This window comes from Etheostoma cragini, chromosome 8 (assembly GCF_013103735.1).
Source record: "Etheostoma cragini isolate CJK2018 chromosome 8, CSU_Ecrag_1.0, whole genome shotgun sequence".
NCBI lineage: Eukaryota > Metazoa > Chordata > Actinopteri > Perciformes > Percidae > Etheostoma > Etheostoma cragini.
Genome location: NC_048414.1, coordinates 21162374 through 21188851, shown reverse-complemented (window position 1 = coordinate 21188851; position 26478 = coordinate 21162374). Strand labels below are relative to the sequence as shown.

The window sequence follows — 26478 nt, the reverse complement described above, 5'->3', positions numbered from 1 at the left end:
ATGCATCTGTAACTTATTCTCTTATTGTAAATGAAGGATAGTCTGTCCTAGCAAAGCATTCATCTTAACTATTTGACATCCCCATAATGCAAACTTCTAGAATTTTACAACGGCAGGTATGGAATAAACCCTTGGTCCAAATGGGCCGGTGAAATCAACACAAACTGAAAGTTACATATAGCCACTATAAGTTAGGAAGAACTAAGCAAACCAAAAATGAGAGACATTCAAAAAACAAACAAACAGGCAAACCAAAATATATCGATTAAAACTAACAAGCATACTTGGATGGGGGGTGTGAGCAGGTCACCTGAAACTATAACAGTATCATCATTGCTTTCATTAGCCACCGTTTATACAAGCAAGGTAAGTTCTCACTTCTTTATGTTAGGTATGTGTCCCATTTTACCCAGAAGGCATCCCCTTTGTTTGCTCTCTGGCTTGAAAGCGCTGTGTTTTGAGTTGACACCACATGGTGGGTTTTCATTGTAAGAATATTTTCCATTGAATATTGAAGTTCAAAATCGTTACATGTTTTGGCATGGGAGCCCGAGGGCCACAATATCCACTGTATTAAAACGGGGATTCAAATCTTGCATGTTTTGATTTGTTGTGCATGATCACAAAACATCCCCTCCTCTTCCTGCTTTTTTCACAAATCTTACCCATGCACGTTCTGTATATACTGTATATGCAAATGTGCTGTATGAAAGTCAGAGAGGGCAAACTGCTTTGAAAAAACAATACCACCTGCACATCACACACATTGTAAACAACAGGCTATTCAATATGGAGAACATGATGAACTCACACCTACAGCTTTAGAAATGACACAAGATCCTGGTGTAATTGGATATATAAACATTTTAGCAACCCACTCCACCTTGGACCAAACATTGAATGCCACAGCTGACCATGGGAATTGCTATATGTGGCCTTATTCACACTGAATGACACTGCACATAATATAAAAGACATTGCTGAGTCTGGGTTTAAAGAATAGTTAAAGTCACCTAGGATTATGCTGGAATCTGACACATAACCTGCAGTACAGATAGCAAGACATGTTAACTAAATACGGAGTTTAACTGGGATGACAAAGAATTTAAATCATTACGTGTACTGCGAGTGCAGCCTTAGTTAGATCTCACAGCAAAGATTTTCCAATGAAAGTGCAAATCATAAAGTTGTATTAAAACTAAAATAAATTAAAGTTTATGTAAGCTCTTATTCTCACATTGTCCCCCACCAGTGCATATACTTTACTAGTGGCATAACAGATTGTGGTTGATCCGTCGTCCATACTTATCTAAAGTCAGGGTTTTGGAATGCATGTGATTGTGAATTGTAAAGTTTAACCATGATAATAATGTGAAATTATTTTGTAGTGTTGCTGATACCTAAAGTAGGCTGGAGGGTTGGCATGAAAAGATACAGCCAACACATTTTCCTGTTCACGTAAACGATGTTAGAAAAAACTAACTAACTTGTGTTCTTTGGTTAAATTTGGACAAAGAGAGCCTAGAGCTCTAATTGAGAATTAACAAAAAAGTTAAATGAAACAGCATGATGAAGATTATATGACAAAGACAATAAGACACAAAACAACACTGCAATTGACACTGGTCTGACAACATGTCCCTCTTCAGAGACATATCGAACAGCCCCGAATTCCCTGCCCCTGGGGGTGGTTCCTTTTCACCTGGTGTATTTAAACCCATTGCCATTGGTTCGTTGTTGGCATGGTAACATGTTGAGGGCATCTCTTTGATGCGCAACTGGTAAACCTTGTGCTGTGTTGTGATCCGTTGTAGCCCTACTTAACACACACTGCTGAGTTTTAAAAGAGACTGTCTGCAAAGGCATTGAGGTCTTTGTAATCTGATACAACGATGCACAGCTGATCGGAACATATTACCTTGCAGTATAGGCAAAATATTTATGTATTGCTGAATGGGTTTTCAGCAAGTTGGTGACAAAGCAAATATAAGAGATACATTTTGCCGAACAGACGTTCAAAAAGATAAATCTGGGAAGCCACTCCAAGTTTGACGATGACAAAGGACTCTGGTGTAATCTGATAAACAGGCTGCTAGGTACCCTGCCAAATGCTACCTGACAGATGACAAAAAGTTGTACAAGGGCGACAACCTGAAAACTGTAAAGCTGCATGCTGTCTGGACAAGCAACACAATGGAAATGTTGGAAATTTCAATATTCTTTAATGGAAACTGTGTCTAAACACTTAAACCTTACTGTACACAGTCCAGTTGAGATGAGTTCTGAATGGTCACTTTTATAGCCAGTATTCTTTGCCAATGGCGGCTAATGCTGCTAAAGAGGCTAACTTGCATTTAGAGCTAGCAGTTTGGCGGACACATTTACCATCAAAGATATGAGCATACGTTTCAGGATGAACAACAAGTGCATCTTGACATGAATGAGGTGAGCCTTTCTTTCAATTAATATAGAGCCCTGATGTAAGGCCGTAAAAACCTAACCATGTACAGAAAATAAGCCTTACATTTGCAGAGTGGGTAGCAGACTTTGTCCACAAAACTTTGAAATCAAATATAGCCAAATGAAGCTAAGCGCAAATTCCTTCAAGAAGACTTCTAAATGCACTTCAATCACCATCATCTCTCCCTGAAACTATTTAGCTGTTAAAACACGTTCACTTTTAAGTAAACCAACCAGAATTGCTCACAAAATTCATGATCCAATCACAGCACAACATCCTCCTTTAAATGTCTTCTCACCTTGCAATCAGCTGTCTTTTCAATCAAACGTGCAACCCTCCAGATTCCCTCTCCACCATCACCAGTGTCTAGGCTCCATGGGGGGAATATGTCTGGCATCTCTACCCCTTTAAAATATTTTTAACAATGGTGTCCAATCCCCAAATACTCTGTGCATTTCTTATTATGTACTGTAAGTACACAATAAAAAAGCCATTGTCTGCTATTTGGCCAGCATCCACCTTCCTTTCCGCTATCTAAGCTATCTTCTTTGCAAGGGAACTGCCTCCCGGGTTAAGCGCCAACCAAAACTATTGTGATTGGTTTAAAGAAGTACAGACAATCAAGATCATTTCCCCCCTATATCAGAATGATAATCGGTGCTTCCAGTAGTGATTCTCAAGCAATGACAGCGCAGTTGAGATACGTCTGGCTAGGTAAGACTAGTACCCTTAGTCTAGATCCCAAACGTCAAGTCATTGGCGAACTGGCATGTCAACAGAGTTCCTGCAAAACTGAAGCAACTTACTATGCTTGTTCCATTTGGTCCGAGTATTTTAGAACATTGAACAGCAAAGGAGCAACCAAACAGTGTGCAATTTTACTTTGACAATAAACAATGTTCCCCAATCACAATCCTATAGATAAGGTTTGAGAGAGGAAAAAAAAGAATCAATTAACAGAAATAAAATAGAAAACATGGCGTCAGAAACATTAAATTCAATGTGCAAGTGATTAAAATGATAAAATAATAATAAGATTCACGTAGTTAATTGTAATAATGTAGTAAAATATAATTCTTTACAAGCAACACAAACTTGCGTTTGTGTGTTGTCAAAAAATAGACATGAAGCGTTAATAAACGCAGTTGAGACACATGCCTGCACAGAGCCGGTTGATTAAAAGGAGAGCATGTCTGTTGCTTGGATGTGCGAGAAAAATAAAACACTTCATGACATTTGGTTAAACAGTCAGCAGTGCGTCCATGACCTCAAAGGTTGTGAAGGATTGTTTCATCCTTTTTGTTTATGGATCTGAAAGATGGATGCAACCAAGTTTGAATGAAGTGAGTCCTGTTCATCCACTGGAAACCAGGGTGTGAACTACAGGGAGCTAGACTCCCCTTATTAAGACATGGGCTCCCATGAAAATGGGATTTCTGAATTATGAGATGGGTCTTTAAAAGTATTGTCAATGTGCCATTTTGATGTGCAATTTCAGTTTTATGTTATGTGATCATTGTGGATTACTATGTGTAAATTTGCAAAAAATAGCATTCATGCATGACGGTGATTTAAACCTAATTCACTTGAATAAAGATATCTATAGATGCTGGTCTTGTCGTAAGATCAAGGCCTGGTGGCGATGCATTGCAAACTCAACTCATGTTTAGGACATGTTACCTCAAAGATTTGTAGAAAGAATTTGGAGGCCATTAATTGGCGTGCAAAGTCCTTGAAATCCATTCTGCTGTTAGCATCATATAGCCATGGCAAAAAGAAAACAAGGCAGTTTAATTTGTTTTGGTTTTATTAAGAATTTGCATAGCGGTAACATTAAGAGCACGACCAATTTGCCTGCTGCAAGCCCTGTTGGCACACCTCCCGCCGGGGTGACAATGTTACACCACTCAGACGGAGACGCTGATAGTAGTGTATAAAAGTTCAGTTTTATTCCTTCACAGTAGGATTTATCACACAGCGAGTTCAACAGTTCACTACCACGGACACACAAAACGTGTTTCTTCTCTATTTCACGGCCTCGACACCCCTGCAAACGTGTCTTCTCCTTACAATGTATTACAGTCTTTTTGCAACCCCAAATCACTACACAGGTAGCCCCTTACTGGCAGGATGAAGAACTGCATAACTTATAATAGAACTTCATGCTTCAATGCATTACTAAACAGAATGCAGCTAAATTATGTGTTGTCTGTAAACTAAACAAAATACTTTGAATAGGGTTGATTCCAGGTGCTTCAACAATGCAAGGAGAACCTGAAGACACTTCAATTGATCTTTATCAATTTAATTCAATTATTTCTTCAGCTAAACCATCAACCTGCCTCTTAGATCCCATCCCAACTAGGCTACTTAAAGAAGTTTTACCATTGGTCAGCACTTCTCTACTAGAAATAACCAATCTGTCTTTATTAACAGGCTATGTACCAAAGCACTTTAAGGTAGCTGTAATTAAACCTCCCAAAAAGCCCAACCTTGATCCAGATGTTTTAACCAACTATAGACCTATATCCAACCTTCCATTTCTCTCTAAGATTCTTGAGAAAGCAGTTGCCAAACAGCTGTGTGAATTTCTGCATAACAACAGCTTATTTGAGGATTTTCAGTCAGGATTTAGAGTTAATCATAGTACAGAGACAGCACTTGTGAAAATTACTAATGACCTCCTAATTGCATCAGACAAAGGACTTATCTCTGTACTTGTGTTATTAGGTTAGGTTAGAACATTTAATTGGCATTAAAGGGACTGCTTTAAGCTGGTTTAAGTCTTATTTATCAGATCGATCTCAGTTTGTTCATGTTAACGATGAATCCTCTGTGCACGCCAAAGTTAGTCACGGAGTCCCACATGGATCTGTGCTTGGTCCAATCTTGTTCACTTTATGCTTCCTTTAGGCAATATTATCAGGAAGCACTCCATAAACATAAAGCATGTTCCCTCGGATCAGGGATGCTCCAAAATCTTGGTAGCAACTGTCGCCATGGTCCCGCTACACGTTCTGCGGTGCCATGTTCATCTGCTACACTCTGCGGTGCCCAGCTGCTGTGCCTTGTAATGCCGCACAGTGCCCTGCTATGCTACAAACTACTATTTTTTCTATTTTTGTTATTTTCACTCACCCCAACCGGCCCGTAAGACACCGCTATCCAAGAGCCTGGGTCTGTCCGAGGTTTCTGCCTAAAAGGAAGTTTTTCCTCGCCACTGTCACACTGTTGCTTGCTCTGGAGGAAACTACTAGAACTGTTGGGTCCTTGTAAATTCTGGAGTGTGGTCTAGACCTACTCTATCTGTAAATTGTCTTGAGATAACTCTTGTTATGAATTGATACTATAAATAAAATTGAATTGAATTGAATGTCCTCTCCAACTTACAACCAGCAGTGGAGAGACTAGAAGAGCCAACATACATGGATGTTTGTTAAGAATGGAAGCTTGGATTGCGTTGTAATTGAACGGAGGAATTGTGGTATTCTTTGGTAACCTGAGTAACTTTAACTGTTGTTCATATGACATCTCAAAGACAGCCTGATGCTTTGTCTATTTGTATGTGGTTGTTTGCTGTTTGACCTATCAATTTCTGTTGATAATGTATAATAGAGTCAATCCTGTTTAGTGAATACACTTGTAGCTGGTATGAATCTTAGAAGGTCATTGTAAGTCACAAGCGCGCACACACCTCAAACTGTATTGTGTCAACAGTTAACTTTATTTAATATCGTATGGGTTTTCTTTGCATTTTGCAGAGCCACCGTCACTGTGTCCGGAGCTTGGCGCTTCCCAAGACCATTGTAACTGGTTTAAAGAAAGGCAAATAACCCAGAGCGTTTTTCTTCAATACTAGAATGCAGGTGTAGCCAGACCTTACTCCACAGTACAATGCAACACTGGCACTGCAAGACCACCACATAGACAACCTTGGCCTGCCTCTTATGCATATTAGCCTTTTTGTGTGCAGTCATACACAGAGCAGAGGTCAAATAAAAGCTTTCAGTCCATAAGTGAAGGTCTTCCGAGGTCTGAACCAGCCACCTGCAGATAGAATCACTGGTCCTTCTATCCTAGAATAACTGTTACTTAGGGTTTCTGGTAGCTAAAAATGTAACAGCCTTGCTGGCCTGTGATCATTGTTGAAAGGATTCGAGAAAAGTAACTTTTGTGTTGCCTCTACATTAGAAACATACTAGTGGTTATCCATCCACACTTCCAGTGGCTGAGTGAACATTGATTCAGATCATTTTGAAGACCACTCATGCCTTTGTAGTGCTGACCATAGACACAGACCAAGTAACCAGCAGGACAGCCTTGTTGCAGAGAAAGCATAAGAGCTTCACAGTGACTGATTAGCCAACTGCAACTGACCCAATGCTGGCTGGTTATATTCAGAGCCACACAGAAGCTACAAGCAACAAGAATTACAAAGCAAAGAGTTGAGTTGGGCTAATTAGTGATTATTAGAAAACCAGTGACTGAAGCATGTGGTCCCACCTCCACGCTAAGCCAAGCTCAGGTTAGGGTTAATGAATGCACAAGTGTTCCCAGCACCAATACAAACCCATCAATGGACTCTGTCCCCAGAGAATTCTTCTCTGAGTTTGGGCAAGCATTCATTCAGACATCAGACATGAGCAATGTTGTCATTCCAGGCATTGAAAAACATGACTAAGAACACTGTTGCCTGGGGGCTTTTATATTGGAGTGCCACATCTTGCAATTTTAAGCATGCAAAGATACTAAATGGCTTACCTTTCTAAACTAGAAAATCTTGGCCCAAGTCTCAACATGAATCCAATTTTAGCAAATATAAATCCCCACCCATGATAAGCTTACTGGCCCATATGTAAGGTTTCACTAAGAAAGCCATCCACAGATACAGTTCCTCCTAAGTGTGTATGTTTAACATTAAAACATGATTATAAAATCATGCCAATTATTAGGCTATTTTAACAGCTTAATATTATGTGCACAAATGTATAATGGCTTTAGGCGTCCTTACAAGTTATTGTAGGCCCAGTTTAATAAAAAACTTTATTTAACACAATATATTTAGTAGGGGGGTCCCTGCTCTCTCTTTTAGTTAACGTGTCCTTGATGTAAAAACATTAAAGACCCCTGGATGAAACAATTCTGAAGACCTTTGCGGAATAATTTCATCTCAACTTACTTACTTAGAGAAAGTCACTCTGATACAGTAACGGACTGGCTTTTGTTTGTTTAATTACTACATTACTTAAGTTTCCACCACATGTAGGCAGCCAATCAGCCACCCACCCTGTGAACTATAGACCTTGCTGGCCAGTCCCGAAAAAAGGAGCCAGTCTCAGTGTGCCCCTGCTTCTCCCTTGAGGCTTTGCCAAGGTCTCAACACATCTGTCCACTCTATTTATCCATCTGTCCATCTGTCTTTCTGTCCCTGTGTGTGTGCCTCTGTAACCCTTTACATCCCCTGTGTCCAATCAGCTCACCTGACCCAGTCAGAGAGTGGAAGCACTAGGTGCCAGATGCCCAGCCATAATTGGAAACTCCGGTTATTTCTAAATACTGTACACTACATTGTTGGTGTTAAACATCAATCTTTCTCCACTCCACCTTCGATTCTTTTTGGTGACAAGTTTTAATATGTTGATTTTACTCATTACATATAAAAGGAAAATTCAAATAACATTCACTAAAATTATATTCATTTTTTACCAACTGCTCCTTTGCTTGCGTTGCACATTAACTCTATATTATTGATCAAGACCAACCATATAAGGCAATATCTGACTTTCAGTGTCTGGCAGTAAAACAGAAATTACTAATGCATTGCAGTAATGGGATTACTTTTTTTAAAATAACGAGTATCTCAAACTTTAGGAACAAATAGTGTAAGAGTCTGCTTGTTACCAGGAGTTTAGGAAACAGGAGACAGAGCCTTTGAGTTGGTAGTCGGCTCTACCTCATCTAAAACGATCTGCTCTTCTCAACTCGTGGCAGAATGTAGAAGGGTGAGGAAGGATTACTAGTATCTACCAATACAGCCATGATGTGACTCCTGGTAACTCCAAAGTTGTCCAATTTATATTCTTGGCTAACTTGCTAACTTCACTGTTAAGGCTACGTTCGGGACTCAACTAGTTTTGCTAACCTTAAGCTAGCTAATGGTCAGTAATTCACTCCAAAATATAGCCGGCTTTGTGCTAAACCATAGTGTCTAATTTCCTGTTTGTTAACAAGATGTGTGTGTGTGTGTGTGTGTGTGTTTGTTTGTGTGTGTGTGTGTGTTTGTGTTATTGCTGTTTTGTAATTAGGATGGTGTAATATTTAATAATATATAATGCGAAATGAATTACATTTTACTAACTTACTTAACACTGGTGACTGCTACCATGAAAGTTCAGCTCACATGTAGCACTAACCCCTCAGTTGGGGCTGTTTGAGAGCTTATCCAAAGCAATGCCAACTGAGCCTTATGTCTCCAAACTGAATGATATCCAACAGGACCCTGGATAATATGCAGTGCCAGTTTTATCTTTCTGTCTGTCTCTGTCTTTCTCTTGCTTTTATTTACTTTTTCTCTGTCCTACTTTCATTGCTTGCTGTCTGTCTTTCAAATTGTAATTCTGTCCATGTGGCCCCTTGCTAACCTCCTCTGTATACGTTTATTCTCACCACACACACACACACACACACACACACACACACACACACACACACGCACAAAGATGTATGAAAAGAGGGAGCAAAACACAGCCAACGTTTAAAATCCTTATTAGCATCTTCTGAATTACTTATATTTACACACTACAAAATAGTCCAGAAGAATAACAAGTTTTAAGGACATTTAAGGACACCAAAGTCAACCACACACACACACACACACACACACACACACACACACACACACACACACACACATACACACACATACAAATGAGCAGACAAGCAGTAATCCAGTGTCAGTTTGACACAGTTTGTTTTTCTCTCTGTCCGTCTCTTCTCCGTCTCTGTCTGTCTTTCTCTCCCTCTCTTTCTCTGTCTCTGTCTGTCTCTTTCTCTCACCCCCAACCGGTCGAGGCAGATGACCGCCCAACCTGAGCCATGCTTCTGCTCGAGGTTTCTGCCTCTTAAAGGAAGTTTTTCCATGCCTCTGTCGCCTAGTGCTTGCTCTTGGTGGGAACTGTTGGGTTTCTGTAAATAACATCACAGAGTACGGTCTAGACCTGCTCTTTTATGAAAATTGCTGTGAGATAACTGTTGTTTTGATTTGGCGCTATATAAATAAAATTGAATTGACATGAATTGAATTGAATTAATTTTGCAAACAGCGTGGTCCTTCGAGTCAGATCCCAACTTCCCTTCCTCTTCCCAGGTTTGAAACCTGAAAACCGTGAACGGGGGGAGAGACAAGGCCACTGGACTCTAGGTGAGCTAACAGCGTTGTTTGCTCAGAAATACTTATGTCTTAAAGAAGTGGTGAAGAGCCATGTTTTTATAGCTGAGAATTGATTTGTTTAATGAGTGAATAATCAAGAGGAACAAAGCAGTTAAGAAGCAGTCCTCTTTGAGTAATAGGGGAATAAGAACAAAACGAGGATGTTTGCCAGGTAGGCAGCACACTGAAACATTTTGCTGAGGAAAAACTAGAGAAAGTCCGATACTTTCTGCTTCCCGATACAGAGTACTGATTTGATACAAGCTTGTCACATCTATTTTATTATGTTTCAACATCTGCATAAACTAGAGTACTTCCTGATACCCGTACCAGCGTTTTAGGCAGAATTAGAGGTAATACCGGGACATTTCTGGGTCTATAGTCTGTGGGACAAGACTACAGAAACATTAACTCTGTGAATCACGTTAAACTGGGAGCAAACGGGTGATTTGCTGGGTACCAATGTTTTGTGTGTGAAGTCTTGTGTGTGTGTTGAATGTTGCTTTTCTGTCTCTTTCCTGCATGTGTGTAAACCTTTCTGGCAGATAGTTATTAACGGTGTCTCAATAAGACGGACAAAAATAGCTGATATACAACATAAAACAGCCCCGTCTTACTGATAAGGTTGGTTGCCGGGGAAACCGACTGCCCGTTAGGGAGAAAAAGAGTGGGGGCTCCTCTGTCAGAGAGAGAAGGAGGGGAGCAGGAGGAAGTTTAGATATAAAATAAAACATAGAAATCTGGATAAAAGCTTACATAAGGCATAAATATAATGTAGACTCCACAATAACTTTAAAGCAATAAACTAGTGAAATTGTTGTAACATTATTATTATTATTATTTTTTTTTGTCCACATGTCTTTTGGTGGTGTAGATGAGACTGAGAGGAGTGGCAGCCGGACAAGGTCCACAAAACTAAGTCTCATTAATCATAGTCAGTTGACTTAGAGGGAAATGCTAAAAATATATATGCATATGAAAGGGAAAGAGGATACATTGAAGCAATGGCATAGTTACAGAGAGGAGAAAGCAGAAGTGGAAGTGAAAATTGGGGGTAAAGTAAGTAGATGAGATTGAGTCTGAGATCTGGTAGATTAAAGGAAAGAAAGTGTGAAGTTTATGAGACAGTGGAGTAAAAGGGAAAGTAGGTGTAGAAATAGAGTTTGTTCTAGTAGGTGAAATGAGAAAGACAGAGTTTCAAAATGACAAGGAGAGACTGAGAGTGGACAGCTCCGAGAGAAGTGTACAGGTCCTACATTCAGACCGTACTGGATCGAAGTACAGTTAGAGTCTGGGGAGTCCCTGAACTGTTACACATACACTACTTTGAATTGGCTAAAGAAAATAAAAGATTTGGATGAGTATGTGACCATGTACAAACAATGTACTGAGAACTGGAAATCGTTGGGTAAAAGGAAATGGTTATTACAAATTTGTGATTGGACAATGCGTTCCAAACCTGAAGATCATCTACAGGGAGAACAAAGAAGCTGAGATATTATGTCCTTCACAAAGAAAAAAGGACAATTGAGTTCAATACAATACTTTACATCCTGATATCGTGAGTTATTTGTGATCAATATCAATAACGCTTTCTTTTCTATCCCTGTAGACGCTTGCAGGTTCACGTCGATCAATACCAGAATTGTTTAAGGGTATTCTATGTCTCTAACCATCTTTTCACAAAAAAAAAAAAGTCTGGTCATCTTGCTCAATTTGTGCCTCCAGCAGGAAGTCGACTTTTTATGACATCTTGGTGGTCTCACCGTTCGAGTAAGACAAACACGCTGACACTCCCTGTTCTTGTCTGAGATACAACATGAGGTCAGAAAGAATAAATTGCCAACTGTGGCTGTCAACTGTGAAATATTGGGACCACAATTTATCTCAGAAGGGTAAAACATTTAGAGGAAAATTGGAAAAACTGCTGTACTGCAAGCCCCAAAACCTAGAAAACACGACAAATGATGTGTTTAGTAAGGACTAATTTGTTGTGATCTGACATACTCTAATCAAAGAGACAAATTAGGATTTCTTCTCGTGTCGGTAACATTTGTGAAAAATTGTATTTATTAATATTATTGTACTGCCCAAATGAGAGATTAAAAAATCCAATTGAAAGGATTAATTGCTTAAATATTTTGGGTTGATTGACAGAAATTGCTTAGATCATTTTTCAGTTTTTAAAATGTCAGGCCTTTTTCTATATTGTTGCCTTTTTATACCCTAAGTACACATTTGTGTGATACTCTTCTTACTTTTGGAATTAGTACTTTAAATTTAGGTAAAAGAAAAATGATTAAATTTCTTCCACTACGAATAAACCCTAATGTAGCAACATTGGGTTCTTCCCAGAGATCTTTGTCGTCTTTTTGGAATAATTATTGTGAATGTGTGTGAATGTTTATCTGATGAGCAGGTGGCACCTTGTTTGGCAGCCCCGGCCACAGTGTATGAATGTGTGTGAATGGTGAATGTTTCCTGTAGATGTAAAAGGGCTTTGAGCAGTTGTTAAGACTGGAAAAGCGCTATATAAATACAGCACATTTACATGTACATTCATATTTTTACCAAAGAGGTTTGTCTTTCTCTCTGTCTCTCTCTTTCTCTGTCTCTGTCTGTCTCTTTCTCTCACCCCCCATAGTCAAAGCACTGTCAATTATTAAAACCTTTTGAACCTCTTCCCTCTGGCAGGAGACCGCCATCTGGAACAAAACCTCACGCCACAAAAACAGATTTTCCCCACATCAGTAAGCCTTACCAACAAGGCTCCAGACCCCCGCCCACACCGACTCTTAAGGGTGTTTTGGTGTTTAAAACTCCTAGGGTTGAATTCAAGGTACCTAACAGTAACCAGTTAGGTTTTTAAACCCAAACCTAACTGGTTACTGTTAGGTGCCTTGAAGTAAACGGTCACAGCGCTGCCTGGAAGTCGGCGTTGGGGTCTTACAACCCTCCTGAGTGTCTTAACTGGGCAGCAGCTATTGATTCTAGAGCTGTTCGCTAAGCCCAGGGTAAATGTGACGGTTCAAAGCTTACAGGAGGTCCATTGAATTACACTGTTCTGCTGGCCACGTTTTCAGAAGCCTAATGCTGAGTGAGGAGAAAGAATAAAGAATACAGACACCACTGGCATGGTCCGATGACGTCATTCACTTGCATGTTAAGTAGCCATGCTGGTAGAAAGGGGCTGGTTTGTCTAAGTTTCCAAAGATTAGTAGGAAACTAGTAAACAGTTAGACTACAAACCGACAGCTTTTGTTTTACATTGTTTGTAAAACACCATTATCATGCTGTAGTAAAACAGCGCGGTGGATTATGTCACCTTGTGTCGTTAAGAAGTGCACTGGATGTTTTCTACTAAGAGGATGTACCAGCATGTTTCAGCTTAAAATGATAATTTTCTCTCGCCTGTCTCTTCTCTTAGACCCTCAGTATTGAGTCCATAGAAGCGTCAGCCTGTCAGCCCGTTGTGCGCTAGCGGGGCCTGAAATTAACACCTGCCCACTTGCGATATGCGGGTCACTAACAGGATGACCTAAATTGAGGAGAGCTACACTATTGTAGGTGCAATGATAAGTTAAAGTCCAATAAGTACTATACCAAACTGTATGAATGTGTGTCCCAGCCCAGGATAGGAAATGATGCCTTCATGCTGGATTTGCAGGCCTGGCCCCCCAACTAAAGCACGCAATGACTGCGCATGGTCCATGAGTAGGCTACCATGGATAAGACGGGACAGGATAGGATCATAGAGACACAGCATTTCCTGTTTTTTCACCTTTATGAGGCAAAAAAATTGACTAATCAAGTTAATTGAGTTATTCAAGGAATTGTTTCAGCCCTACTCTTAACACTCCCTTCCCAAGCCACATTTGTGTATATATAACCTTTACATTACATCTGCCCATTGTATATACTATATATCATTTGCAAATTTAGTCTTATTCCTTATTCAACAGTTATTTTGTATTAATATATATTAATGTTTAATATGTTTGTTTATGTATGCACTTTTGAGCAAAGAAAATTCCACATAAATATGCTTAATGTAGCAATAAAACCTTTGAGTGTTTGCAGTGTTGTTTGCAAGCGCCAACTGGCTGTACCAATATTATTACCAAAGGTAAGACACAATGCATGATAAAATTGCTCACATGGATCAGCAACATTGATTTACTAGAAGAAAATGTGCATAGTTTCACATGGTATTTAAAGGTCGGGGGAAGCTTGCCCTAACCTCTCGCCACTTAGCTGCAGTGTTATTTGTTAAAAGGCACAACGGGAAAAGAGGGACCAATTAGAGACAAGGTGTTCCATTTCATAATTACTTTTTGAAATGTCATATGAATCATTGGAATTAAAAAGGCGACCGAATAAACAGATAATATTTATCTCTCTTTAGTGGCTCAATGATGAGATATGAAACCTCAGAATAAGGGTCAGTCATTCTACACCGCTGTGACATGACTGGTGTCAACCTTTGAGCTCCAGGCCTCTGGCTTCGCAGCAGATAGACATAGTCTGCTCCACGCCCTCTGCGGCGTTATCACAGCTTGCCATACATGTTTCACCTTGTACTGTACACTCTCACAAACACACTCAAACGTTTGAACTGGGACCGGTACTGATTAAGTTCTATGTAGATAAAGGATAAATAAGAAAGGGTTCAGGGGTGGTCTCAGGTATACTCGGGGCTGACAAAGTCTTAGGGGTGGTCTCAGGGGAGCAGGTTGCAAGGCGGGGTTCAGGGAGGCTGGACGCCAGCTAGGGATCAGGAGAGCTCAGGGATACTGGTCTGATCAGGGGGAACTGGTCAGCAGAAGCTCAGACACAGTCTCAGGGGAGCCTGACTTAGGCAAAGTCTCAGGGGTGTCTGACCAAGGCTGAGGCACTGGGAGACTGGTCAGAGCAGACTCTGGGAGAACAGTCGGCGCAGACTCTGGGAGTCCTGTCAACGTAGACTCTGGGAGAGCTGTGTGTAGATTCTTGACGGTCCGACGTCAGCTCGGGCTCTGGACAGCTGGAGTTCAGCTCTGGAACACTTGAAAGCTCTGGTTCTGGAGTGAAGAGAAAGGCATCGCCGTGGGAACCATGACATCCTTTTTGTCCTCTTCGACCTCCATGGTAACCAGAAAGGACGACCAGGCAGACACGCTCAAAGGACCGCTGGAAGTCGGGGACATACGCTGAGTGGGTTGCATTCGGAGGACATTCTAGCAGAAATACTCCGCCTTTGACTTGGTGGCTTACTCTTTCTGCTTCCTTAGTCTTAGTCTAGACCCATCTGGCAAACTGCTGGAAGAGTGTTGTATGAGTCATCGGCTCTTCTCCAGGTAGAGACACATGACTGGGCGGAACAGGCAAAGGGGCAGACCGGGCTACAGACAGGCTGGAGGATCAGCCATTATGAAAGCAGTCAAACCTTTCCTTGACAACATCAAGGTTGGGTACAAAATGGCTCACCCAAAATCTCTCTTTGAACCATTTCTGCTGTATGGCAATCTTTTCCAGGATTGGAGAATGCTGGCTAGGTTTGGAGTTAAAGAGACTCTCCACAGTCTGGTCAAACTTTGAAACCATCTCTTTAAACAAGCGCATCCCTGCTGGGTTCATGTGGATCAGATCATTCTACTGTTCCCAAATGCAGAGAACAGGCAGGCAGGAGAAGTCTGAGTAGGATGATTTATTTATCCTGAAAAGCAAAGTACAACTACACAAAGGGAGTCTTGAGAGGGGCAAGTCAAAAAACAAGGAAACATGAAGAACAGGAACCGAGGAAATAAACAGAACATGCAGGGAAACACAAAACATGCTGACGCAGGGAACTACAAAGAAACAATACATGATCTGACAAAGGACAAGGGGAAGACAAAGACTAAATACAAAGGGTATCAAGGAAACAAGAGACAGGTGACACAAGGGCTGGGAAACAGGTGAGAAACATCACGCAGTAAAACTAGACAAGACCAGACTATTACAATAAAACAGGAAACAGAATGTAATACAAAACAAGACCAAAAATGATCACAATGAGACGTCTTGTCCTCAACATACAGTACAGATCTTTCAATAAATAATTGTCAATTATTTAAATAAGGATTTCCATGTCCAAAAAGAGTAGGAAGAGGTTAAAAAAAAATATTGCTAGCCCTATCCCGTCTTTCTTCTTTTCTACTTTAGTTATGAACAAACAATTTAATTCTTCTCTTTTTTATACATGTATACCTACACATATATGCATATTTGCTGTACCTACTTACAGGCGCATAAACACATGCATACACACATAAACATAGACATTATTACTTGAATATTAGCCCTTTACATCCCAAACACATTCACATAGTATTTACATTAACTGTATTTTCAATCACCTTTGGCTTAATTTACCTTAACTAAACAACATTGGAGTCATTGAAATGGTCATATGACTTTTTTGAGTTGAATGGTGATCGTCTTGCTCCCCCCTAGCGTCTGTGAGCAGAAAAACCACCCTTGCAACTTTTGGCCAACTCTTTGATGTAACTAATTGCTTCATTGCACGGCACACACACGCTCATTCAGGAACCGGCTAACAAGGTAGCGATGGAGTTTTTCACACTAACGTCATAGCTGAGCCGTCCAAAAAGAAACAGAAACTAAGGAAGGAACAGAGAAATAGAAAACGGCAGATCGACCGAGCAAGGAGTCAGACACAAGTGAACATCAGAGCTGCCAAATATCTATTCTGAAGCTCTATAAAGAAAACAGCAAGCAAAAAGCTAGAAAACAGCAAAGAAATGGCAAAAACTGCATGGCGCCCCTTTAAAGCAACACTAAAGAACTTTTCCCGCTTTGTTCCCCCTACAGGCTGGAAGAGGAATTGTCCATTCCATATTCCGATATTGTTTTTGAAATGTTGCTGAAAAACATCATCCTTACCTCACTGCCTTTTTAATGGAAGTTTGCATTGTCTCACTGACCATCAGAGGTGATGGCAAGTTCAGGAAAAAAAGCTTTTAAGTGGGCCTTTAGTTATCAAACTTTAAACATGCCGAGTCCCACTTGTGAACACAAAGTCTCAAATTCAGATAGTTTATTGTCATTTAAGCGTGTTAAAAACATGAAGTGTGTTAAAAAAAAATGTTATTTGGACAACATAAATCCATAATAGAAAGTTTTTTTTAGCTTAATTTACCTAACTGAACAACTTCGGATTCATTGGAATGGTTATATGACTTTTACACTTTACACACATGCAAAAATTAAAATTCAAAGGGCAGGACATAAAAGTGTTTTCCATTTGTAGGTCGTCTTTCTGCTCTATTTGTCGTTGCTTGTTTATGTAAAAAATCCAGCAACACACACACAATGTGAACCATACCACTCACAGTTGGCATGAAGGGGGGTGGACTTATAAGCAGTGACACAATGTTTTGGATTGAAAAAAAGGGTTATTGCTCAAACAATTAAGTTTATATACAGCTTATTAGCCACAGCTTATTGTTATCCCTGAACAGCCCTTGGTTAAGGTCAGGGTGAGATCGTGGTCTTGGTTTGATATTAAAATCAAAAGAGACCAAAAATAATCAAAACCACAAGGTTTTCCTTAGTTCAACTTAAGTGTTTTTTATTGTACAAATCTCATGTGGAACTCAAGATGTGAACTCCTGAAGTCCTGCGCTTTGTTTCTCATCCTTCCTACAACCTGCGTAAGGTACATAAATATAGCGTTTCCTAAACTTAAAATATTAATCAGTGAGCATATTCCAGGCTACAACATATCCTTACAAAATGTATTTGGTCAAAGAAATTAAAAGCATCAACATGTGATTATTAGGTGATAGAGTTGTATTGCGACAGAACAAAACTCTAAAACTAAGCCAACCTGATGAGGACAGATTAAGGGGGTCCAGACAGGTTAAGGAGGTCCTTTGTTCCCAGGGTCTTTCTGCTCTTCAACACAACATGAGGCGGGGAGGGGAGAAACTGCCTTTCCAGCATGAGCCTGTCTCTCTCAGCCCCTACCATCATGTCACTTGTTATCTTATTGGCTATATTAGCCCTCATACATAATCTGGACTGTGGTCATAACATCCACATCTTACATCTTATAACTTACTTCCTGTTACATAGTGTTCTTACTCTTATTCAGTCAATTAGTTTATAGGTTATTATGTTTATATTGTATTGTCATAGTTCATATTTAATCATGATCTACTGCCCTGTTCAATCCCTACACTGTTCACTTTTAATAATCATCATTATACACAGCCTACCATAGTATCTCAACTTATCATGGTCATTGGATTTCTGCAAGGGATTTTCATTTTTATTTGTATTCTTCTGTACAGTATGTGTGATACATGTGTGTATATGTGTTTGTTGTGTTATGGTTGTCTTGCTACCGGATGCCTAAAATTTCCTTCGGCAGAAGTAAAGAATCTATCTATCTATCTATCTATCTATCTATTTATCTATCTATCTATCTATATGTCTGTTTGTCTGGTGAGACAAAACATAGCATGTGTTCATTTCTCTTCCATATGCAGAACATTTTGGATGTTAAATAAATATCAAGACAATTTCAAGACAAGACAGTTTTGTTGTGCGGCAAGCCCTTTATTCAGTTTGATTCTTTCATACACCCTGCGTTTGAACAGCACCCTATTAAATTATACTGGGCTGTGGATTATCTTATATTACTCCTTCCTTCCTTCTTTCTGCCACTGCCCATCTCTTATTACACTTTTGCCAGTTTCTTCCTTATCTGTGCTTCTCATTTCTTTGACTGTCTTTTTTATACTTTCTCTCCATTTATCTTTTTTTTATTCTCTCTTCCTTTTGGTATCTCCTTCTTTGAGCTCCCTCTCTCTCTTTCACTGCCTATGCTAAGTATTGGTAATTACATTATCAGGAGCTACCATATGAAATATAGTTTCAGTGACACCAAGTGTGTGTGTGTGTGTGTGTGTGTGTTTGTGTGTGTGTGTGTGTGTGGGGTGTTGATGATGGAGAGGCTGTCTGCGTTTTTAATAAGCACAACACTGCAGCGCCCAACACGCTAACTGCCTTAGCATCGAACTTTACGCAAACACACACGCACACACACACACTTGCAAACACACACACACACACACACACGCACACACACATACATAAGTACACACACAAAAACAAACACACACACACAAACACAGAGGCATCTGCCAAGACTAGGCTCAAACTTGCAGGAAATTTATGTACAAATAATTACTTTTTAATAGCCAGTAATGTGATTTCCTGCCAAAGAAATATTCAAATGCATCTCAGGCAGTCCAGTATATTATCTGCCTGGAGCTACGGATGCGACTTAGGGGAGACAGCACAGGAAAGACCGATTATTGTTTGTGTGATAATAATTATTTTACCCTTGTCATTTGCAGATGAATATGGGAGATAATGCCTTTGTCTCTCTGTCTTCTTCCTTCACTCTCTTTTCTCTTCCTTTTTCTCCAACTCTTGTTCTTTCACCTTCAGTCAAGAGTCCATCAGGGTAACCTGAACTTTTTTCTCGGTGCAGAGGGCAAAACACAGACATTGGACTTTTTGAAAAGGTAAAAAAAGTGGGCGCTCACTGTTGAGCTCTATTTGTGAAACAGTGCAATCTAGTCTTGGAGGTATTAACAGCTTCCCAAATTGGAATGCTGCTAATGGGTGGTGTGGTGGCAAATGTGGGTGAAGGATTTGCTGATTTGCTTACCTGTAGCTTCAGGAAGGTTGTCACCTCCCTGAGTTACTGCTTGTACCACTCTACTTCATAGCACCGCTTGGCGTTTGTTGTTGTGCACCCACGCTTTGTTGAAGTTCTTGGCTATGTTTTAGCCACACATCAGCCTTGCCAAGTGGCGCAGCACCGGTGTGCGTATTGGTCAAGTAGGCAATGGCAAAATGGAAAGGTGGCAAAATGTGGTCTAATAAAAAATGGTAACCCTCATCTTGTCGCCTATTGTAGTGGTTAGGAATGTGTGTCTGTCAATCAAAATCACCAAGCATCTCCCATCACCATAACCCGCCCCTTATCACCAGTTCTCACAAAGTTAGAGGTTGGAACACTGCGTACAGTACGCTGTATAACCCTTTGACTGAGACAGTACGAAAAAAGTATAAAGAAAAATAGCAAACGAGCAAGAACTCCAAAAACAAAGAAATCTTTATTGAAATGTATTGATGCTGTTAGGAGTAAGGGTGATGATACCGTTAGGAGTAAGGATCATGATGCCGTTAGCAGTAAGGGTCACAATGCCGTCAGGAGTAAGGATCACGATGCCGTTAGGAGTAAGGGTCACGATGCCGTTAGGAGTAAGGGTCACAATGCCGTTAGGAGTAAAGGTCATGATGCCGTTAGGAGTAAGGGTCACGATGCCGTTTGGAGTAAGGATCATGATGCTGTTAGGAGTAAGGGTCACGATGCCGTTAGGATTAAGGGTCATGATGCCGTTAGGAGTAAGGGTCATGATGCCGTTAGGATTAAGGGTCATGATGCCGTTAGGAGTAAGGGTCATGATGCCGTTAGGAGTAAGGGTCATGATGCCATTAGGAGTAAGGATCATATTGCCGTTTGGAGTAAGGGCCACTATGCTGTTTGGAGTAAGGATCATGATGCCGTTAGGAGTAAGGATCATGATGCCGTTAGGAGTAAGGGTCACGATGATGCCGTAAGGAGTAAGGGTCATGATGCCGTTGAGAGTAAGGGTCATTATGCCATCAAGAGTAAGGGTAGCAATGACGTTAGGAGTAAGGGCCTCGATGCCGTTTGGAGTAAGGATCATGATGCCGTTAGAAGTAAGGATCATGATGCCGTTTGGAGTAAGGGTCACAATGCCATTAGTAGTAAGGGTCATGATGCCGTTAGGAGTAAGGGTCACGATGCCTTTAGGAGTAAGGGTCACGATGATGACGTAAGGAGTAAGGGTCATGATGCCGTTGAGAGTAAGGGTCATTATGCCGTTGAGAGTAAGGGTCATTATGCCATTAAGAGTAAGGGTAGCAATGACGTTAGGAGTAAGGGTCATGCTGGCCTTTCCAGAGGTCTGCAGTCCTGGTGGTTGGGGAGTTTGGTGTTGGCAACCGTAAACTCAACCTACAAGCAAAAAGAATGTGACTGCACGCATTACAGGAGTTTTTGCAAATCCTTTTCCAATGCTGTTTGTATTGACTGAACTGTAAAAGGCTGATGCAAAACCACTGCTCATCTTCTCTCTCAGCTGCTCTGCTGAAAAGATGTCAGTCCCTACAGGAAGTCGCAATGTTGCGATTGCGCCAATTCTCGCAAATTCAACCAATCACTGTGAGTTTGGTGCGACCCGCAATTTTGACCAATCACCGCAAATTTGACCAATAACCACAGTTTCCCGCAACTTCAATCAATTCCAGCAGTTCCATGTGCCTGACTTTGTGTCAGTATGAGAGTCTGAGAGCCAATTACTAAGCCGGAGGGAGAACGGGTTGACGTCACACAAACAGTAAGTCACAAATTTATGTCCTTGTTTCTGATATGAAAATGAGACATGTGTGACTCGAACATCTCACATTTACCAACAAAATGTACAGCAAAAGACAAAAGATTTCAGACCGCCCTGCCAACCTGTACAAGGGGGACTGAATACTAGTAGATCATGGCCAGTCTATATTACATGGCCATATGTGAAAAACAAATGCAAATTGCAAGTCTGTCACACACTGACAGACACCAGGGTTCACAATGTCACAGGTAGGTGACGGCGCATGTAATGTCTAGAATTCATTTTTTGCATTAACAGCTTTCCTTTAGCAGGTTCAAGTGCCTAACATGGTGTAGATGTGTGAAAGTGTGTGTGTGTTTTCAAGTGTTAATATGAGCGGATTTTTGTGTTTGTGTGTGTGTGAGTGTTTGTGTGTGTGTTGAGCACCAGCTAACACACAGTGCTGTCTAATCCGCACAAACAAATCAGAGCTAAGTGCACTGTCCCACTGCAACATCCAGTAGCCAACTTACAGAAAGAAGAGAAAGAATGAATATGTGAGTGAGTGAAATATAAACAAATGGAGACAACGGTTAACTTATATAAATTTCCTTTTTTTGTCATTGTGTTTCAACAGCTTCTCTCATATTTTCACACACTCTCTCCTTCATTTAGTTCCTCTTCCTGCATTTCTCTTCTCTCTGCACTATATTTTATGTATACTCACTGCCTTTGTCTGTGTGTATGTGTGTCAATTTGCCAATGGACAGATTACTATTTCATTCCCTTTGTGGCAGAGGTGTGCTGTGTGTGTGCGTTTGTGTGTTGTGTGTGTGTGTCCAGTGGTAGAAGTGAATGTGCATGATAGTCTAATAATAGGACTCACTGTGGGCCACCCACCTGGAAACTGATCTTTTCTGCCACTGAGGAACAAACACACACACACACACACACACACACACACATCATTTTATAACTTATCACAATGACAGTCTAGCGCAGAGAAGTCAGATCACCTACAGTGACAACACACAGGTCAAGCACGCACACATGCTTGCACACACACACACACACATACATACACAAAGAGACACACACACACATACACACACACTAGTAGTGCTTGGTCATGTCTGTGATGTCAACAGCTCACAATCTCTCTTCTGCCTCAGTGCTGTTCTCAAACATGGTGCCTTCTGCAAGTCTTGTATGGCCCAGTTACTGTGAAACATCTACCCTCAACTTTTACTAATCTTATTTTAATGTATGTAATATGCACTAAAATAACAAATCTAGATTTTCTCTGTTTACCAGTCTGGTAGTCAGCTAAACCATAACTGTTTAAGTGCAATGGGAAAAAAAAATGTATTACAATATTTAAAGACACCCTGTGGAATTTATGATGCAACAATGTTTTCTGAGTGGGTTACTGTTTTATTTCCAAAAAGAAGTCGGATTGCATAAACCTCTACGAGAAAATGATCCCTCTCACTTGATTTATTAGCTCAGTAAAAATATTCACAACAAGCTTAGTCTCAATTGCTTCTTCGAAGTATTCTTCAATACAGCATGATGTTCATTTTGTTAATGATGGTCTCATTTATTTCAAAATACATGGAAAAGCAGTGCATGCTTTAGGGGTGTGGCTACACGCCGACCTGTCAATCATGAGAGTGGCTTAGCATTACCAACCATGGCACTGTGTATATTAAAAAAGCTGTGGACTTGTATTTGTTTTTGTCCATGGGTCAGAGTGTAATTGGAACACTCTGACCCTCTCACTGTGTGTTTTTTACTTCATCAAAGGTCAAAATGTTTTGTTCGGCATGCAGAAGCACCTTGTCAACCAAGCTAGATATCTAGTGCTAGCGTAGCTCAAGGAAAAAGTCTGTAGATTTTCAACTAGCTCTGTGTTCTGCCGTAACGTTTCACTACTTGGATCGTTCAGGTGCTGCTGGAAATTCCGCCAGATGTCGTTCATTTTGTCCGGATGTCCGTCACCTTTGATTTCTGAAGACTATGGTTTACGGCTCTTCAGATATCTGCAAGGTAAACCCAGACAGCTGCTAGACTATCTGTCCAATCTGAGTTTTTCTGCACAACTCAAAGAACCTTTAAACGTACATGTTCCACCAAAACCAGTTCCTTTCTGAGGATAGTATGCAGAGGAACCATACCTACATCTAGTGCTAAGCGCTGTCCAAGAGGATTGTGATTTATATAAATGCCAATAAACCAGAGCGCGTTTTTTTCTCCTATTCCGGCATGAAGTGTGGACTAGCCATACCCTCCTAGCCAGAGCCGCTAGCGCCCAGAGCTCCACGTTTACCCATGTCTGTCCAAGCATGCAGAAAACGCAAATCTCATTTCTACATACAGTTACTTCATGGAGAAGGCAGTGAAATTCACTGAGCTGTGTGCTCCTCCAGATGAAGCCATGAATCAAGATATGACGCTGTTTTCCAACGTAACTCAAATTTCCACAACAGGTACAAATCAGCAATTGGGTTATGGCGATGGTTTATGATGGAAAGAAAACAATTACTGCAAGAAAAAACAAAGCGACCTAAAGCAAACTTTCCCAGCTGGTGTGAACACAGCATTACACCTGCAGCTATCAACCAACCCGTTCTCACACCGAACACGTTTGGGCAGTGGCTGTCAGCGTCGGATGCAACGAAAAAAGGCACCCTTTGGGACACAGGACTTTCACCCAAGAGAGCAGGGTCCGTGTCCCGCATGTGTCCCTAACCGTCCCATTATTGCCACTGGTCAGGGAAGGCGCTTTCTTCTTTACTCGGCCTGTTATTCCTGCTTGTCACAGAACCGTACGCCCACCCACAACCTTTTCCTTAACCTAACAAGGTCAAAAGGGACGCCAATAGTCCCAACCAAGCGCGTTAAATGACGCTAAAGGAGATGACCAAGCGTGTGTCATATGACTCTAAAGGAGACCTTTGACGTCAATAACAACGACAAAGGCACCTGACCAAGCATTTTACGAGATGGGAGTGAGAATGTGTTGCCTTTAACCCATAAATATGAGATTATCAGGTTATTGTTCCACATAATGGTAATGGTTTATTTAATCATTGTTCTTACATTTATGATGCAATTTAGGCTTTCCGCCTTTCATTGTCCTTTTGAGGTTTTTCTTAATTTCTTCTTTTGTTTGCCTTTTCCTCAAATGCTTTTTTAGAAGTTCCCCTGTTCTTCTTAAATGACTCCAGATTGTAGTTCAATTTCTATATTTACTTTTTTTACTGTTCTCTTAATAATTGTTAATTTTCTTTTTCATCTTTTGCTCTGTGCCTGTCTTCGTCGACATCTTTCATCAAACTGTTTCTTCCCTCCTATCTCTGTCTCTTTTTCTCTAATGAATCAGGTTGAAGCTTGCTTTCATACAGTGCTGATGGAAGCCCTGTGGCATGCACACATATTGCATACATTCATCACTGCTACAATAGAAGTTAGATTTTGCAAGCAAACACACACATAATTACAAATCCACTTGCTCATTCATATGTTTGTGTATAAAAGTGGAGATACATGTGACTGAACCCATTATGTAATATACAGTGTGACTGAATACAGTTGTCACAGAATCAGGACACAGACTAACATCCAAATGTCTTTAATGGAGGTCTTTGACAGGGCAACAAAAGTCAAATCTACAGAAAAACTCAAGAGACATGTAGTAATGAACAACTATGGACTGGAGAGGGTTTTTGGACATGAGTTAATGATTTTAAACAGGCAACAGGTGAGTGCTAATATGCTGGGGATAGTGATTGAGTGGAGAACGGGTAGTTGGTATTTAGCCACCTGTAACCAGTCCTCCAGTCCAGTGCCAGTGAGACAACAATACTATATTTCCAGTAAGAGATACAATGTTTATATACAACAATTTCTTCTGTGTGAGATTTGGTGTCAAAACAATGACCCGTTTTCCTTAAACTTTGAATAGAATTTAGGGATGTTTCTTATGTATGTATTTTTTTACATTTAAAGCTTCCATTAAGATTCTGTCAGTTGTCATATATTAAAACCCTATATTATTAAACTAAAACAATTAAAAATCCTGATTTTAAATATAGGATACTTAGGATTAAATTGTGGAGGCCAGCAATGAAATTAACATTGACTGGCACGTATATTTAAAATGGGTAAAATCTTACTTCATTGTTGAGCTGTGTGCAGTGCACTGAAGCATTCAGCCCTTTTGCACCACTCTTGCTCTATTTCTTTGTTTATAAGACCACAAATAAGACAACACAGCTTTATAGGTTGGTCACATACCCCCTGCGTTACTCCCTGCCACTAGGAGACAATTCACATTCAGCGAGCGCAAAACCCCAGCACCAGGAGTCACAGCAGGCTGGTTGTTCGCTGGGTCCAACCAGAAAAATAAAGTTTCCTTTTTCAGCATGGAGTCAATAAAAGGTGAAATAAAGTTTGCAGCCTAGACAGCCTGTTGTTGTATTATGATACTTATGATAAGTAAACAACCCAACTTGATTGGTTGATGTCTTTATTCGTAGTGGAAATGCTCAGAAAAAAATTGACATTGGCTTGAAAAAACTATGCTAGGAAAAATGTAATTGCCATAAAGAAATATTAAGCCCATGCTGACTTGAACCCTTAAATCCAGTCTCAAAGGTTAAGCTGTTACACTTAAGTCTGAATATTGGCTCAGGATGGAAATCATGCCTTGCAGCATTGTGAATTTCCTTGGAGATCAGGCAGCACAATGATGATGTTTTTATCCAAAATTCACAATTTGTTTACATACGTTGACAACTTGAGTAAATGTAACATAAAAGTAACAGGTTTCAGCACAGAAAGAAAAAAAACACCAGAATGAAATAAAGTTTTTTTAATCTGTTTGTTTGTGTGCACAAGAGAAAGAAGGACACATAGACACAAACTGTTGAGACAAACCAATTTTAACCACAGATCATTGGCCAGCTTACAGCAGCCGTCTGTGACATCATCACCGAAGGACAGGTCAATACTAATGAGGTCAGAAAAAGGAGATGAAATCTGATTATGGTCTCCAGTTCATAAACAATATATTTCTATTAAAATCTAGCTTGTTCACAAGGAGAGAATGCCAGTGTGGG

At 40.4% G+C, this 26478-nt stretch overlaps 2 long non-coding RNA genes across 2 annotated transcripts in view; both read left to right on the top strand.

Moving 5' to 3' along the window:
* Positions 1-2895, top strand: part of LOC117948523 — a 112526-nt gene extending 109631 nt beyond the window's left edge. The window contains exon 3 of the long non-coding RNA XR_004657472.1: positions 2803-2895. This is a non-coding gene — a long non-coding RNA (uncharacterized LOC117948523). The remainder of the gene's footprint in view (positions 1-2802) is intronic.
* Positions 2896-8464: 5569 nt separating this feature from the next.
* Positions 8465-26478, top strand: part of LOC117948517 — a 24525-nt gene continuing 6511 nt past the window's right edge. The window contains exons 1-3 of the long non-coding RNA XR_004657462.1: positions 8465-8480; positions 14145-14149; positions 25625-25641. This is a non-coding gene — a long non-coding RNA (uncharacterized LOC117948517). The remainder of the gene's footprint in view (positions 8481-14144; positions 14150-25624; positions 25642-26478) is intronic.